Below are 18,285 nucleotides of genomic sequence, written 5' to 3'. Positions count from 1 at the left end.
CTTTACTGTTCATCTATCCCTAATATCCTAGTTAAAGCTAAATGATTCCTCTATCTTCCTGATCATCAGTTGCTAAAGCAGATTCACCAGAGAGGCTCTCAAACCAAAGGGAGCCTTCAAAGATGCTTTCTGTGACATGCAGGATTCTCTATAAAACCAAACTGTGCCTATTTTGGACTTTCTTTTAAGGCATGAACAAGCCACACCGAATGAGAACTCTATTTCAGCCTTGGGCTGTGTAGCCTTGGGCAAGTCATTTATCCTCTCTGGTTCCTTCAGTGCTCATGAGATTAAATTACGGATGTGATTAAGTTGTGAATCTGGAGATGGGAAGATTATTCTGGATTATCCAGGTGGGCCCAGTATAATCCAAGGGGCCTCAGAAGAGGAAGGCAGGAGATAAAAGGGAGGAGAAGGCAGTAGGGTGATGAAGGAAGCAGAGATCTGAGATCACAAGCCAAGGAATGCAGGCTGCCTCTGTGCTAGAAGAGACAAGGAATGGATTCTACCTTGGACCCTCCAGGAGGAACCAGCCCTGCCAACATCCTGATTCTAACCCCTTAATACTCATTTTGAACTTCTGACCTCCAGAACTGTGGGAGAATATGTACTGTTTTAAACCCCTAAATTTGTGGTAATTTGTAAAGTGGCAATAGGAAATGAATACAAGGGCTGTTCCAGAGAAGACCAGAACACTGCCCTAGGTGGCAGGCAGGTCTGGGCTTGAGTCCCTGCTCCACTTGCTAGCCGTGTGGCCTTGTGCAATTCCTAACCTCTCTGAATGTCAGCTTTCTACTCTGCACACGAGAGTAGTAAAGAACCAACCTCAGACTGTAGGGAAAATGAAATCAGTTGATACATACCACATGCTTAGAACAGAGTCCGGCACACAGCACTCAATAAATGTTGGATTTTCCCCCTTCTTTTGGGCCTTAAGAGGCCTACATTCCCAAATACAGGCCCTCTAATCTCCCCTGGGATGCTGCTAGAGCCACCTTCCTGATGCTCCATTTCATTCAGTGTCCCTCCACTGCTCAACAACATTCCATGGCTCCCCAGTACAATGTCTTTAATCTGGTTGATCAAAATCCCCCATAACTGGGCTTCTGCCAGCCTCATCTCCCAGGAAGGAGAAAACAAAGGGATGGCAAAGCTGAAAAGAGTTTGAGAAGCCAAACCTTCAGATGTCAATTGAAACGTCACTTTCTCCAGACCCCCTGAGACAGGTCAGCACCCCTGTTGTCCATTCTTGTAGCATCCTGACCTCCACAGCAGTACCAACCTCAGTCATAATGTGATGATCATTTGTGCTGGGAATATACCACCCATCTCCCCCTCCACAGGTAAACTCCATGGCGGCAGAGACTGGTGCTAGGCATGTAGTCCCTTCTCAATAAGGATTAGTTAACTGAATGAAGAGATGGATGACCAGTTAGCAACCTCCCAGGCCAGCTGGGCTGAGGACCCAGAGTTTTTCCTGACAGCCAAGTTCTGGTTCTTAACCACTGAGAGGGCTGCAGAGTTATCAAGACAGGAGAGTTGAGCACTGGGCCAAGCATCACTAGACGCTTGTCACACCCTCAGCCAAAAATTGTATTGCAAACTTGATTTGGGTTCAAGTAACAGCGAGAGTTCATTCTTCTTGGGTGAAGGCGGGTCCCTCGAGCTGTCGGAGGTTGTCTGAGGTGAGATGTTGAATTGGGAGGGCTGAAAAGGAGGAAGAGATGGGAGGATGCTAGCAGCCCAGGTTTCTGTCCACTCAGCAAGCATCCAGGCCCTGGGCTTTCATCCGAGCCAGGAAGGGTTAACAGCACTAAGCGGGGCCTGGGTGGGATAAGGAAGCCTCAACTCTGAGACCAGGGGAGGGGACTGTCCTGGTGAGGGGTCGATAAGGCCCACCGCTCCCCCGTGAGCCATGGAGATGCCACCCGCCCAGCTCCTCCTGCTGGAAGAGACAGTTTTCCTCTGGCAGTGGAGCGGGGGGGACCACCCCGGATGCCTGGGAGGGCTGGGAGGGCCGGCAAGGTTGTTCCGGCCCATTTCTCCAGGATGGGGATGGGAGAAGCTTGGAACCCCCTTGCCTGCAGTTCCCCAGCTCTCAGGTGGTGCCTGACAGCATGTAGCTTGATTCTGGGAAAGCTTCCATTTTCCAGGGGGTAGAACAGAGGCCCAGAGAGGGTTAGCAGCTGCTCAGAGCCACACAGAAAGTCCTGAGCAGGCAAGCTTCCCAGTTCCCAGAGAACCCTCTCACCTCTGCTACACATGGCGCATGCGCGCGCGCGCGCGCGCGCGCGCGCGCGCACGCACGCACGCACACACACACACACACACACACACACAAAAACAGGTTTTCTATTACCTTGCCCCTGCCCATCTCCCCAGCCACATGGCCCACCTCTTCCCCTCCTTGTACTCTGACCCCATCGTGCAGTTTCAAATCCTGGCACCTTTGCCTGAGCTGCCCCTTCTGCCAGTAATGCTCTCTCTCACTGCCCTGTGCCCAGCCACCTGGTAACCTGGTCATCTTTCAAAACCTAGCTCAATTGTCCCTTCCTTCAGTCAGCCTTCCAGGATTGTCCCTTCTCTTCCCACCTACCTGGGAAAGTTGATTACTCCTTCTGCCAGGTGGGTCTGTACTTGGCCAACACATCCATCCTTTCTCAAATCACACTGCTTTTTCATTCTGCCATGTGCACACCTGTCTCAGCCTCTGGACTTCTGTCGCTCCAGTTCCTGACAATAGACCTGACTCTTACTGGAAATGTTTGATGGATTGAGATAGCCCCCATGCCTGCCCATCCCTCCCCAAGGCCAGCTGTTATGTGAGCTACTAGAAATGGATCAGATACACCAAAGCCACTGCATATTAGGGCAGTTCAGCCTAGTGTTCAGGAACACAGCCTTTTATTTATTTTTTTTAATTGAAGTATAGTTGATGTACAATGTTGTAGGAACACAGCCTTTTGAGGTCAGAAAGATCTGGGTTTGAATCCCATCTCTGCTACTTTCTTGCTGTGTGACCTTGGGTAAGGCACTTGCCCTCTCTGGGCTTCCCTTGTCCTTTCTGTAAAATGGAGAACATAATCTCCACCTCATAGGGCTGGTTGGGAGAATTCTCCGAGGTGATACATGTCATATATACGGCATGGGGCTCAGAGCAAGTACTTAATACATAGTGTTGCCATAACTCTGTGGGTTATTTCTGGAAGCCCATTTCCCCCCATCCTCCCTCCTTGCTCTGGCCTTGCATCATTCACCAAAGTCCCTGTTCTTGCTGTGTTCTTTTTTTTTTTTTTAAAGGAACATTTATTTATTTTTTGGCTGTGTTGGGTCTTCATTGCTGCCCGGGCTTTCTCTAGTTGCGGCGAGCGGGGGCTACTCTTTGTTGTGGTGTGTGGGCTTCTCATTGCGGTGGCTTCTCTTGCTGTGGAGCACGGGCTCTAGGCGCGTGGGCTTCCATAGTTGTGGCACGTGGGCTCAGTAGTTGTGGCTCACGGGGTCTAGAGCGCAGGCTCAGTAGTTGTGGCACACGGGCTTAGTTGCTCCGCGGCATGTGGGATCTTCCCGGACCAGGGCTCGAACCCGTGTCCCCTGCATTGGCAGGCAGATTCTTAACCACTGCGCCACCAGGGAAGTCCCTCTTGCTGTGTTCTTAACAGGGAAGAAGTAAAGCCACACTGGGTCTGCCACTGCCTGGCTGTGTGATCTTGAGGAAGTGACTTCACCTCTCTGAGCCTCAGTTTCCTCCTCTGTTACATAGGGATGGTAACGGTGCCTGCCTGGAAGGGTGTTCTGAGAATCAAAGGGGTTAGTGCTTGTAAAGGACCTAGATTAGCACCTGGCACGTACTGAGCCCTGGCTGGTAAAGACTCAAACTCACCATCGTCTTCCGCCACTTCTTCCTCCACGTGTTTCTCCTCCCATTGCCCACCTCCTTCTCCTGCCTCACCCACAATCTACAGCCAGTGACTTGGCCTCTTTTTCCTTCACTGTTAGGAAAACCCAAGGCCTCCAAGATGGCTGGACAAGATCCTTCATGTCCTTAGACCTGCCTCCGTCCTCAAGCACTTCCACGGCCACTGGTATCTGGCTTTTTCTTTAGAGAACCCTCTTCTTCCAGAAGAATCTGGATCCCCAAAATATAAGGCACATGAAAATGGACGTGCTTGGCTAGAGGGGTCAGGGGACAGGGAGCCACACCCCTCAATTCCCTGGTTGTCCCCAGGCTCCATCTGAGCACAGCCCCAAAGTTCCATTTAATCTATTGACCCTGCCCCCTCCCACCTTGGGTGGGGGGACGTCTTCATTTTTCATCTTGGTATAATGTTTCATTTTTCAAATTGAAGTATAGTTGATTTAGAATGTGTTAGTTTCAGGTATGTAGCAAAGTGATTCAGTTACACATATATATATATTCTTTTTCAGATTCTTTTCCATTATAGGTTATTACAAGATATTGAATATAGTTCCCTGTGCTATACAGTAGGTCCTTGTTATTTATCTATTTTATATATAGTTGTTTGTTCCTGTTAATCCCAAACTCCTAATTTATCCCTACCTGCCCTTTCCCCTTTGGTAACCATACATTTGTTTTCTATGTCTATGAGTCTATTTCTGTTTTATAAATAAGTTCATTTGTATCTTTTTAGATGCCATGTATAAGTGATATGGTATGATATTTATCTTTGTCTGACTTACTTCACTTAGTATGATAATCTCTAGGTCCATCCATGTTGCTGCAAATGGCATTATTTCATTCTTTTTTATGGCTGAATAATATTCCATTGTGTATACCACATCTTCTTTATGCATTCATCTATCAAGGGACATTTAGGTTGCTTCCATGTCTTGGCTACTGTAAATAGTGCTGCAGTGAACATTGGGGCGCATGTATCTTTTCGGACTAGAGTTTGTGTCTTTTCCAGATATGTGCCATCATTCTGATATCCTTTTAAACTTGCAGAAAAGTAGCAACAGTAGTGCAAGGAACTCCCTTATACCTTCACGCAGATTCTCCAATTATTTATATTTTGCCCCATCTGCTTTATCTTTCTCTCCCTCCCTCTCTCTCTCTCTCTCTCTCTCTCTCTCTCTCTCTCTCTCTCTCTGTGCACATCTTTTCCTGAACCACTCCCATTTTGCTAATGGGAAAACTGAGACCCAAGGAGTTGCTTCTGGCCTCTACCTCCATGGTCCCACATTAGAGGCCCAGAACCTTGAGATCTACAAACCTGTCAAGGGCCTACAGAGATATTTGAAACCTGAACTCACAAGCATATCGACCCCAGAACACCAAAAGGCAACTGCAAACTCAAAATTAATAAATGTCTGATTAAATGTCTACAACATGTTAGTGAGTCAACTGCTATCCAACGGCACTTGTGTTTAGAAATAGAAAAGCACAAATCACAAGGACACGAAAAATAATTTATTCTTCATAAACCCCATATATATGAATTACTTTAACACCTTTTCAGATACTTTTGTCAAAAATGCATATGTGTAATGGGATCTGTAGGGACATTTTGAGGTTTGCCATGGTGTGGGGTGTGGTCCCCATAACGTCAGAGGTCCCGGAACCTTCAAAGGCCTTAAAACAAGCTCTCTTGGTCCATAGTCCCTTGAGTCTCACTCAAATTGGGCATAAGATGAAGATTTTTCCATGTATTTTTACAAAGAGGCTGTATGTACCTTTTTATGTGGGTCATAAAAAAAAATTTTTTTTTAATTTAAAAACATGGAGCAACACGAGAAATTCGTCATAGCAACGGGGCTGCCTCTCCTATTTTTAAAAAGTGAGCTGTTCCCTCCTCCTCTTAGTACAGAAAGTTTATATTCCTGCTGGGGCCTCTGACTCAGAGGCAAGCCCAGAACTCAGTCTGCTGCCTCTGAGGGAGGGCTGGGGGTCCTGCTGACACTCAGGAGCCCCAGGCCACAGGTCCCCTTCAACTGGCATGTCCTCCAGGCACCCAGATGCCCCTGACATTCCTGGTCACCACCCGGGCTTCCCTCCCTGTGTTCATCCACATACTCCCACCTAGGAAGGCTTCTTCAGAACAGCCCACCTTGTAGGAGCACAGCTGGATGACTTGAGCTGGTTCTGTAAATATCAGAATACTTCCTGGCCAGCTGGGAAACCCCAGCTACACAGGACCCTCTCCTAGGACCACTCTCTGATCCAAGAACTAAAGGGGTAACAACAGGCAAGCGGTGGGCCCAGAATCTTGACTCAGGGCTGCCTTCTAATTGGTCAGAGCCCACGTCCTCTCAGATGAGAGAGGGGATAACCCCGTAGCCTAAGGACTTTGAGACAGCAACTGAAGGAGGTTGAGAGCACAGTGTGAGTTTGAATCCTGCCCTACCACTGATGAGCTGTGTGACCTAAGGCAAGTGGCTTAACCTCTTTGTGCCTCAGCTCCCTCTCACGGGTAATAATAGTGACAGTGAGTTGTGGTGGGGATGACTTATGTTAACCCAAATAAGGTACTTAGCATAGCACCTGGCACATAGCAGACTCTCAATAAATGTTTATTATTATTATCATCAACATCATCCTCATCTCCTACCTCCTATCCTTCATAACACTTTCTGTGACCATCTCTTAGGAACAAAGCAATAAAATCAGAATCTATCTCCATCAGTTACCAGCCGAGTGACCTTGGGCAACTTGCAACACTAATTTCTCATCTGTAAAATAGGGATAATAATAGCCCATAATATATTATATTATTATAATATAATAAAACATACTCAGATCTTGGCTTATGGTGAGTGTTCCTAAACACTGGCTGTTATTATTATCAGGGGTCAGAAAACTATTACCCATAAGCCAAATATGTAAATAAACATATTTTATTTTTGTTTATTTATAATAACACTGCCTGTTTTTGTAAATAAACATTTAATGGAACACAGCCACACCCATTCATTTATGGATAATCTCTGGCTGCTTTGATGCTATAACCACAGGGCTGAGCAGTTGCAGCAGAGACTGAATGGCCCACAAAGCCTACAGTATTTACTATCTTGCCCTTTAAGAGAAAGTTTGCCTGATTTGTATCATTCATACCTTCTTCAACAGCAATAATTGCAGTACATATACATTTTGACTCCCTCAGTGGACGATGCATGTTAAGATTTGCTTTCCAGGGATCACATAGCAACCCACGGTTGGGTTCCAATGGTCCAAAACCCTCATCAAGTTATTCGCAGTAGTAACGTATGGAGAGAGGGTCCCATGGCTTTCATTGGCTACTCAAAGCCTGTGACCCGTGAGAAGGACACAATCACAGGATCATAAGCATTTGAGGAGCTGGCCCGGGTCTAAATCAACACCCTCCTTTATCTTCCCGGGTTTGCCTGTTCTCAGACAGTCCTGCTCCAGGGCACCAAGACATCGAGGCTTCATTACTAAGGTTTCTCTCTGTGCTGCTTTATTGCCTGTTCTGAAGCAGCTGGCTGCCCCCTGGTTCAGAACCCTTCGTGTTCCTTTTGTGTGACGTTGGGGTGAAAGAAAGGGGGGCCCAGGATCTCATTTGGAATTTGACAAAGGAAACCTGTTAATTATTCACCCCAGAAAGATGTCTTCCTATGTCTGACTGGATTCACTCCTTTGGAGGCAGATGGGAGAACCTGCCATTCTCATCAGTTTAACGGGATTTTGGTGATGTGGTATGGAAAACCGCACACAAAGTAATTTGTGGACCTCCCAGATCTGGAGGATCTTGGTGACCACGCTCCTTGGCTTTGTTTCATGCCCACAGATGTAACGCATTGGTTTTGGTTTCCACTGTTTGAGGCGTGTTGGTTCCCAAAACCCTAACTGGGCTCTGATGTCCATCTAAAACACCAGGCAGGACTCAGCAACCCGCAGCCCCTGCCTTGACTGGAGGTCATCATACCTGGTGAAATCCAGGCACCCTGACACCACCGCCACCTGCATGTCCCCTCTTCAGTTCTGTCACCCTTGTTTCTTCCGGACATGCCATCAGTGAGAGCCAGAGGACAAACACCCTGCTGAGATTCAGCAGATGTCCCCAGGGTAGCCCAGGTCAAGTAAGGACAGAAGTTCCTCCCCCAGATGGCAGGCTCCATGAGGGCTGGGACCATGTCTGTCAAACTTTCTGCTATAGCTGGAGCATCTCAAACAACCCCAGCAGAGAACGTAGGAACCGATGTTCAGATGGCAAAGTCTACAAATCCTGCAGTATGGGGAAGGAAATCCTTGATCCGGAGTCAAGCTTCAGGGTGTTACATAATTATAATAACACAAATATGACATGGCGTCTTTTTTTTTCTCATTTACTGGAATATAACAATAACTCTGAACTTGGGATCCATGGCCCCCCTAGGAAATCCATTGGTGGTCTCTGAGGTGGACATAAACACATAAAATCACATGTGTGTGGGCACAGGTTTTTCTGGGGGGGGGTGGTGGTTGTCCAACATTTTCATCAGATTTTCAAAAGAGTTCCAGAACCTGAAATGGTTGTAGATATGAGATCACAAATCTGATGCATAGCTCCGTCCCTACTGTCTCGTACTGTAGCCAGTGCATGATAGGTGCTCAAGACATGTTTGCTGAATGAATCATTCACTGAATGACCGTTTCAAACCATGGGTTGCCCAACTGTCTGATAATCAGATTTTTCCAATTTTCCAATCTGGAATTTGGGAATCACTTGAATGGATTCTTTGTCTGTCCCAGGAAGGGAGAGGTACGTTAATGATGCAAAGAAGAATGAACAGCGAGTGACATTAAAGGGTACCCACCGCCGGCCAGGAAGCGTTCTCAAGCTGCCATTTCCTGCTCCAAGCGCTGAAGCAGCTCCCCAAGGAACTTTACAAAGAAGATGCTTTCTCATCCCAGACAGGTGTCTGCACACAAAAGTAATGAAACTGCATCTCTTTTTTTTTTTTTTTAGAGGAAGGCTTGCCTTTTTTTTTTTTTTTTTTTTAAGTATTTGTTTATTTATTTATTTATGGCTGTGTTGGGTCTTAGTTTCTGTGCTAGGGCTTTCTCTAGTTGCGGCAAGCGGGAGCCACTCTTCATCGCGGTGCGCGCGCCTCTCACTATCGCGGCCTCTCTTGTTGCGGAGCACAGGCTCCAGACGCGCAGGCTCAGTAATTGTGGCTCACGGGCCCAGCTGCTCCGCGGCACGTGGGATCTTCCCAGACCAGGGCTCGAACCCGTGTCCCCTGCATTGGCAGGCAGATTCTCAACCACTGCGCCACCAGGGAAGCCCGAAACTGCATCTCTTAAAAGACAGTCTGGGATCTAATTAGCCATCTCTTCTACCTAGACTTGCCTCTGATCAACCCCAAAATTTTTTCTCCAGACCAGCTAGAAAATACACATCTTAAAATTCAGTGAATTCGGTAAAGAAGTCTTCCTTTGTAAGTAATAGTACCAGAGGCTGCATTGACTAGGCACTCGTATGCCCTACAGGGATGGGTGGTGGACAGAGGAAGGTACACGGGACCATGAGTTTTTTGGAAAGCAATCTTGTAAGAGGCGTCAAAGCATTCACAATCTTAGGCAGAATAGTTGCCCTTCCAGGACGTTGTCCTAAGAAGAGCATCAGAATTGTGGCAAAGATTTCTTCACAGAGACACACAGCTTAACATGATTAAGAACAGCAAAGAAACTGAAACCAATGCAAGTCTTCAGCAGCAGGTGTTAGTTAAATTGTAGCATACTAATATGAAACATTAAATCAAGTAAAGTCATGTCTTGAAAATACTCTTGAAACTTCATAAAAATTTAAAAATTTTTGTTCTTCAAAGGATATCATCAAGAAAGTGAAGACAACCCACAGAATAGAAGAAAATATTTGCAAGTCATATCTGGTAAGGGACTTGTATCTAGAATATTAAAAGAACTTTTATAACTCAATATAAAAAGACAAATAACCCAATAACCCAAATTAAAGATGGGCAAGTGATTTAAATAGACATGTCTCCAAAGAAGATATACAAATGGCTAATAAGCACATGAAAAGATGTTCAATATCATTAGTCATTAGGGAAACGCAAATCAAAACCACAGTGAAATACCACTTCACACCCACTAGGATGACTGTAATAACAAGTGTTGCAGAGGATGTGGAGAAAAAGGAACCTTCACACACTGCTGATGGGAACATAAAATGATGCAACTACTTTGGGAAAATAGTCTAGCAGTTCCTCAAAAGGAGAAACAGAGTTACCATAGAACCCAGCAATTCCACTCCTAGGGATACACCCAAGAGAAATGAAAATGTATGTCCACACAAAAACTTAGACACAGATGTTCATAGCAGCACTATTCATAATAGCCGAAAAGTAGAATAAACAAAATATGGTCTCTCCATACAATGGACTATTGTTTAACCGTAAAAAGGAAATGAAGTACTGATAAGTGCTACAGTGAGGGTGGACTATGAAGGTATTATACTGAGTTAAAGACACCAGACACAAAGAGCCACATAGTGTAGGATTCCATTGATATGAAATATCAAGAAAAGGCAAATCTAGAGGCAGAAAGTAGATTAGTGGTTGTCAGGGGTTGGAGGAAAACGGAGAATGACAGCAAATGCATACAATGTTTCTTTTTGAGGTAATGAACATGTTCTAGAATTGCCTCTGGTGATAGTTGCACCAAAATAGTATGTTTTGTGAACATACTAAAAACCAGTGAAATAAACATTTTGGACGAATTGTATGTGAATTATATCAACAAAGCTATTTTATTTGTATTATTACACAATGAATATCATTTATTAAGTGTATTACATATAACTGTATATTGATAATATAAATATATATAAGTATAGATTAAGTTTATATATGTAATGTGTAAATATATATTAAGTAAATGATGCTTGGTGAATATTATATAAAAACACTCTCTTGAAATAGCAGACTGATACTTCTCAGACCTACCCATCAAATGGTAAAGAAGAATGAATGCACAGCTCTGAGGGTCTGGGGTAGAGCTTAAGCCACTGGAACATTGTTCTCGGAAGCTTCATATTTTAGTTACAAAATTCCAGCATATTTTGCCTTCCACTTCAAAATATGGCCATGTTAATTTTAATATAAAAAATTATTTTCTCCAAATCCATGATAAAAGCAGATATAAAGCTGTGTGTACAGGATGGGAGTACACAAGGGGGTGGGGGAAACAGAAATGCATAGGTCTGGAGAGAAAAAAGACTAGAAGGAAATATGCCAACATGTTAGCAGTGGTTATCTCCAGGTTGTGGAATTGCAATTTTTTAAAACTTCCTGGCACCTTTTTTCCTTTTCCATATTCACAATGGATGTTGCATAATATTAAAGAGTAAACATTTTTTTTTAGTCCAACAGATGACACCCGGGAGGGAAGACATCAGGCAATGTTTTTCTGGGGATGCTTGGCCTGGCCCTCCCTCTGGTGAGAGCACACTCACACCCCTGGGATCAGAGCTGGGCCAAGTGGAATAACACGTGCCCTCATGGAGGCTCCCAGCATCCCTTGCATTCTGCAGGTGCTGGTGGAGAATGTGGGCTTCTTTCCAGAGGAGAGATGAGACCAGAAACTTTGCAAAGTTCTGGGAATAAAGACAAGCAAGATCATCGTTATGTGACAAGAGCTGGAGGAGGTAAATAAGGACTGGACCAGATGTCAGGGACAGAGCTTTGAACTGGGTGGTCACCAGGAGACAGATGTGAGTTCGAGCTCCTGCTCTGCTTCCAACAGGCTGGATGACCTTAGTCAAGCAAGTCACCATCTCTCTCCAGGCCTCAGTTTCCCCCTCTTTAAAATGAGGCCACTGGGTCCTAGTTCTGATGGTTTGTGATTCTCTGGTCTCACATCTGCCATCTTTCTTTCTACCATCCATGTAACAAACAACTGGAAGCTCTTCCTATTGACAGCCCAGTACAGCCCCTGCCCCGGGAATCTCAAGGGCCATTCTGCCCCCAAAGGCAATCTCTAAATTGAGTGACACTTTTCAATCCACCTAATTGAAGAAGACTTTCCAAAGAAGGCAGTGTGAGCAAATGGCATCCCCACCCTCTGCACCCCTGAACCTGGTCAAGCGTGAAGATATTTCTTGAGCATCAACCAGCACTGGTTCTGTGCCAGTGAGTAAGACAGACACTGTCCTGTTTTCTCGGAGCATATAGGATCAACCATAACTACCAATTACAGACCCTCTCTCCTGCTCCAGAGGGGGATTCACGTACAATACTTTTTTTATACATTTTCACATCAACACTTGGAGGCTGATACCATTATTCACATTGTACAGCTAAGAAAATTGAGACCAGAGAGGTGAAGTGCTTTGCCCAAGGTCACAGATCCAACAAATGGTAAAACCAAGGTTCCAACCCTGGTCAGTTATACTTCCAAGGTACCTGTGATTTATCAGTGCTTCTTTTTTCTTTCTTTTTTTTTTTTTTTAATTGAAGTATAGTTGATTTACAATGTTGTGTTAATTTCTGATGTACAGCAAGTGATTCAGTTATACATATATATATTCTTTTTCATATTCTTTTCCATTATGGTTTGTCATAGGATATTGAATGTAGTTCCCTATGCTATACAGTAGAACTTTGTTGTTTATCCATCCTATATATAATAGTTTGCATCTGCTAATCCCAAACTCCCAATCCATCCCTCCTCCAACCCCTCTCCAGATTTAGCAACCACAAGTCTGTTCCCTATATGTCAGTGGTTCTTAACTTTACTGTTTAGGCAGAACAAAAGACCCTAAGGCCCACCTGATCTCAACCTTGGTAATGTCGTAAGAAAGACCTGGAGAAAAACAAAATCAGTTACAATAAACTTGATGTTGAAGCATCAGACTTGCTACTGACTTTATAAGAGCAAGCTATGAGCTCTTACAAATGAATTTACATGATAAAAAAAATACCCTATAATATGAAAAAGACACAAAATACATGTGGAATCACAACATGAGGAAATTATTCTTTCCAATTCTCTTTCAACCCTTCTAATTACACCAAGGAAAAAGTCTCCATTTGGTGCTAACAGGTCTTCAACATCTTCTCCAACACTTGCCAATTTCCCTCTATAACAAACAAAGAGCAGGCTTCAGGCTCAGAGCCCACAGGCAACAGTATCCAGCTAACATTTAATAACATTGTTTTATTGTTTATGGGGGGGCGTCGATATTTTATGGTTACCTCCTATTCGAGGAAAGTGATAACTGGTTTTCTATTTACTGTGGTCATATAAATTTTCCTTTTGAGCTACATTTACTGATTTTTTAATGAGTAACTTTAGTTACATTTTTTAATGAGTAGATTTAAAGAAAAATATTAAATTCATGACACCATAGAGGTGGTATACAAGCAGGGCAAAAATAAAAAAGGTGGCATTGGAACAATTGAGGCTTGAGAAACACTGCCCCATGAAATTAAAAATAACCCAACCATGTAATTTTATTGTCCTGAAACTATATTGCAAGTTACCTAAATAGCACAAATTCACAGTAGCCATCATGATTAAAGCAGATTTTTGAAGGCTTACGTATTCAGTTTCTGTAGCAACAGAGATATAACTGAATCATATTCAAACCACTAGACCTATGTGCCTGAAAGTCTAATTATTGGAAAATTATAGACCTAAGAAACACAGCTATGCCTCACCGCACACCGCAGGTTTGACCGAATACCTCATTGTAATTGGATAAACCCCATCTACATAGAAGCCATGTGGAAAGGAAGAACCCTTCCCCCCAACTGTGGCACCCTCAACCACCTGTGTATGTGGAATTACATTTATTCATTCACTCACTCATTCAGTCGTTCAACCATCCATTGCAATGTTTACCTAGCCCCTGTGATATGCACTGGAAATACAAGGAAGGACTGCAGCAAGCCTCCAGTCCAGAAGGGGGCGCCAGACATGAAGCCCAACTTCACATGCCTGAGCGCCTAACTGCCAAGTGGGCTCTGAAAAGAGCATCATCCTTTGAAAACAAGTAACAAGGGAACTTGCCTACCCTATGGGTAGTCAGGGAAGGCTTCCTGGAGGTAGTGACCATCAAGTTGCAACCTAAAGAAGGAATAGGAATTAACTACGGGAGGTGGGAGAAGAGAGGGATAAAAGGGCAGGTGTGTCCATGTACGTGGATGAGCTTTCAGGTCCCACGTGCCCCTCCCAAAGTGAGCATCTAACCCTGGTGCCATCACCCAAGTGTGATCCTTGGGTTCAAAGATACGTATTTCATGTCTTGAGCCTAAATGCAAGCCAGCAAGTGTATCTGTTCTTCAGTGGGGAAACGGCTATCCAATCCCAACACTGAGGAAAAACTGAGAGATGGTGAGTGGGTCTCCAACACCAGCCTCCCTGTGGGATTTGAAAGAGTGATTCTGACCACTCAGAACTTTTATCATAGGCAACAACATGGTGGATCTCAGCCAGGGCTACACTTGGAACTCTGGGAAGTTTTCAAGTCTGCAAGCCCAGGCCACGCTCAGGCACAACCAAGCCACGCCCAGGCTATTAAGTTAGACTCCCTGAGTGTGGGGTCTGGTGACCAGTAAAGTGCAAAGCTCCCCAGAGGAGTCCAACTTGTGGCCCAGGCTCAGAACCACATAGGGAACCTAGCCTTATGGAGGATTCAAATCTAGAAGAACTTACTGAGCACCTACTACGCACCAGGCGCTGGGCAGGGGGCAGGGTGGAGGGTGGTGGATGGTGAGAATCAAATCCCCCGTCATTTAAGAATCACTACGGGGACTTCCCTGGTGGCGCAGTGGTTAAGAATCCGCCTGCCAATGCAGGGGACACGGGTTCGAGCCCTGGGCCGGGAAGATCCCACATGCTGCGGAGCAACTAAGCCTGTGCACCACAACTACTGAGCCCACGAGCCACAACTGCTGAAGCCCGCGTGCCTAGAGCCCGTGCTCTGAAACAAAAGAAGCCACCGCAATGAGAAGCCTGCACACCGCAACGAAGAGTAGCCCCCACTCGCCGCAACTAGGGAAAGCCTGTGTGCAGCAATGAAGACCCAACGCAGCCAAAAGTAAATAAATAAATTTATTTTTAAAAAAAACACCAGCCTTGGAGGCTCTCCTGCTGTGAGCCCTCGTTTCTAATTAATCACCCGTCCTTGGCAAATCAATTGTGCCTGTTTCACAAGCAGTACTCCAAGGGTGAGAGGTGGGGTGGGAGCTGGAGCAAGAGGTCATTGGAGCTGACTCCCAGGGTAGTGAATTCGTGGGGAGGGGACAGTGGGGTTAGCCCTGACTCATTCAGCAGGGCCAGAACGGAATGGATCAGGGGACAGGACTGCTTGCAGAGGCCAGGCTGCTCATAGGACCCAGTGGACGGGAGGGGTGGGGGGATGGGGGGTTAGTAGAGACCGCCCTGGGGACTAGGGCCAATTGGACACTGTTCCACCCAGTAGGTTGGCAGCTACTCAGTTCCACTGCCAAGCAGAAATGTAGACCCATTTCTGCATTTCTGGAAGATGTGCTAGGGCTTCCTTTTTGTTTTTGAAAATATGTTTTCTTTAAAGATGAACTCTCCTGGCTTATAGAAGTTGGCTCAAATTGTTTTGAAACATCCTGCCATCCATCCAAATATGTCTTGGAGTCACATACGGAGTGCACACTGCCAACGTGTAACCTCTGAGAGAGTGGACTGTAGGAATTACGTGGGAAATTAAATGGCCTGTGGGTGTGGACGTCCTCATGGGGCTCAGAGCAGGAGAACGTGGGTGGACAACTTCCAGAACACAAGGGAAGTACCCCTGAAGGCCTCCGGAAATCACTGGGAGAGACACTGAGGGGAAAGTGAGGTCCTGAATGCCCTTGTACTTTGGGAGTTATGGTCCCTGCAACCCCGTTTGCATTGCTCCACGTACGTCTTAGCAGCAGTACTTATTGAGCACATACTATGTGCTGACACCATGCCAAGTGCTTTATGTGTATTTACTCATTTAATCCTCACAACCTCCCTGTGAGGTGGGTATGACTATTAGCCCCACTTTACAGATAAGGAAACTGAGGTTCCGTTAAGTGACTTACCCAAGTCACACAGCTAGTAAGTGGTAGAGCCGGGATTCAGACCCGGGCAGTCTGGTTCTAGAACTCATTCTCTTAACTATAGGCAGCCCTGCCTATCCTAAGTCCCAAAGAGCCTTGGGCAGAGCGCAGCACACAGTAGGTGCTCAGAAAATGTCTGTTTCATTGAACAGAGTCCCTGGGAATTAGACCTACTAGAATCCAATGCTATTATTTCGACCGATTTTGTGTTCCTATTTCAAGAACTGGTTTGTGGTTTCTGCTGGGGCGGGGTCCTTGCCCAGGTGATGGTGTGAAATCACCCAGGCACAGTCTGTAAAGACAAGGAATACCTGTCCTCCCCTCCAACTGTCCACCCCTGACTCTGCAGCCTCTTGCTTCTAGTCTGTCTCCAGCCTGGCCACCCTACTCCAGCTCTCAGGCTCTGCCTCCCTCCTGGGCTACGACTTCAACTTCCAGATCCATTTCAGACGTATCCCTAGAAGTCTGTCTTAGCACTGGAGCCTTCCGAGTCACTTTTCTGGCAGTGGCATTTATCTAAAAGAGGAGGAGGGGGTCATCGGCACAAGGCTAAGCATTGTGGGGGCTGTTGAAGCCTTTTAAAATTTCCCTTTGGGACATTTAAAGCCCTCAGATGGAAATTTTCACTGTCTGGAAGGCGGAGAGTCCACCCGTGGGAATTCCAGTTCCCCACCTGCTGCTCATTACCGTATGGGAAACGCACAAAATAGGACAGGCTGCGCAGCAATGCAGCTGCTGTTGCAGAAACTGGCCACTGAGCCCAAATGCAGGCTTTCCTTTTTAATTGAAGTGTAGTTGATTTACAATGTTGTGTTAATTACTGCTGTACAGCAAAGTGATTCAGTTATACATATGTGTGTGTGTATATATATATATATTCTTTTCCATTATGATTTACCATAGGATATGGAATATAGTTCCCTGTGCTATACAGTAGGACCTTGGTGTTTACCCATCCTGTATATAAAAGCTTAACATCTGCTAATCCCAACCTCCCACTCCAGCCCTCCCCCAACTCCCACCCCCTTGGTAACCACCAGTCTGTTCTCTATGTCTGTGATTCTGTTTCATAGATAGGTTCATTTGTCATATCTTTTATTTTATTTCATTTTTTTGACTGCACTGTGCAGCTTGCAGGATCTTAGTTCCCCAGCCAGGGATCAAAGCCAGGCCCCCGGCAGTGAAAGCACCAAGTCCTAATCACTGGACCACCAGGAAATTCCCTGTGTCGTATTTTAGATTCCACATATAAGTGATATCATTTGGTATTTGTCTTTCTCTTTCTGACTTACTTCACTTAGTATGATGATCTCTAGTTGCATCCTTGTTGCTGCAAATGTCATTCTTTCTTTTTTATGGCTGAGTGGTATTCCATTGTATATATGTACCACATCTTCTTTATCCATTCATCTATTGATGGACATGTTGTTTCCATGTCTTGGCTATTGTGAATAGTGCTGCTATGTACATAGGGGTGCACGTATCTTTTTGAATTAGAGTTTTGTCTGGATATATGCCAAGGAATGAGATTGCTGGATCATATGGTAATTCTATTTTTAGTTTTCTGAGGCTAAAGTTTTTCCACAGTGGCTGCACCAACTTACATTCCCACCAACAGCGTAGGTGGGTTCCCTTTTTGCCACACCCTCTCCAGCACCAAATGCAGGCTTTTAAAATGTATTTATTTTATTTATTTTTTTTGGCCGTGTTGGGTTTTTGTTGCTGTGTGCAGGCTTTCTGTAGTTGCAGTGAGTGGGGGCTACTCTTCGTTGCGGTGCGCGGGCTTCTCATTGCGGTGGCTTCTCTTGTTGTGGAGCACGGGCTCTAGGCGCATGGGCTTCAGTAGTCGTGGCATGAGGGCTCAGTAGTTGTGGCTTGTGGGCTCTAGAGCGCAGGCTCAGTAGTTGTGGCGCACGGGCTTAGTTGCTCTGTGGCATGTGGGATCTTCCCGGGCCAGGGCTCGAACCCGTGTCCCCTGCATTGGCAGGCGGATTCTTAACCACTGCGCCACCAGGGAAGTCCCTTTTTTTTTTTTTAATTTATTTATTTTATATGCAGGCTTTTTTTTTTTTTTAATTTATTTATTTTTGGCTGTGTTGGGTCTTCGTTTCTGTGCGAGGGCTTTCTCTAGTTGCGGCAAGCAGGAGCCACTCTTCATCGCGGTGCGCGGGCCTCTCACTATCGCGGCCTCTCTTGTTGCGGAGCACAGGCTCCAGATACGCAGGCTCAGTAGTTGTTGCT

Source organism: Eschrichtius robustus, chromosome 14 (assembly GCF_028021215.1).
Source record: "Eschrichtius robustus isolate mEscRob2 chromosome 14, mEscRob2.pri, whole genome shotgun sequence".
In the NCBI taxonomy this organism is placed as follows: domain Eukaryota; kingdom Metazoa; phylum Chordata; class Mammalia; order Artiodactyla; family Eschrichtiidae; genus Eschrichtius; species Eschrichtius robustus.
This window is presented reverse-complemented; position numbering follows the sequence as displayed.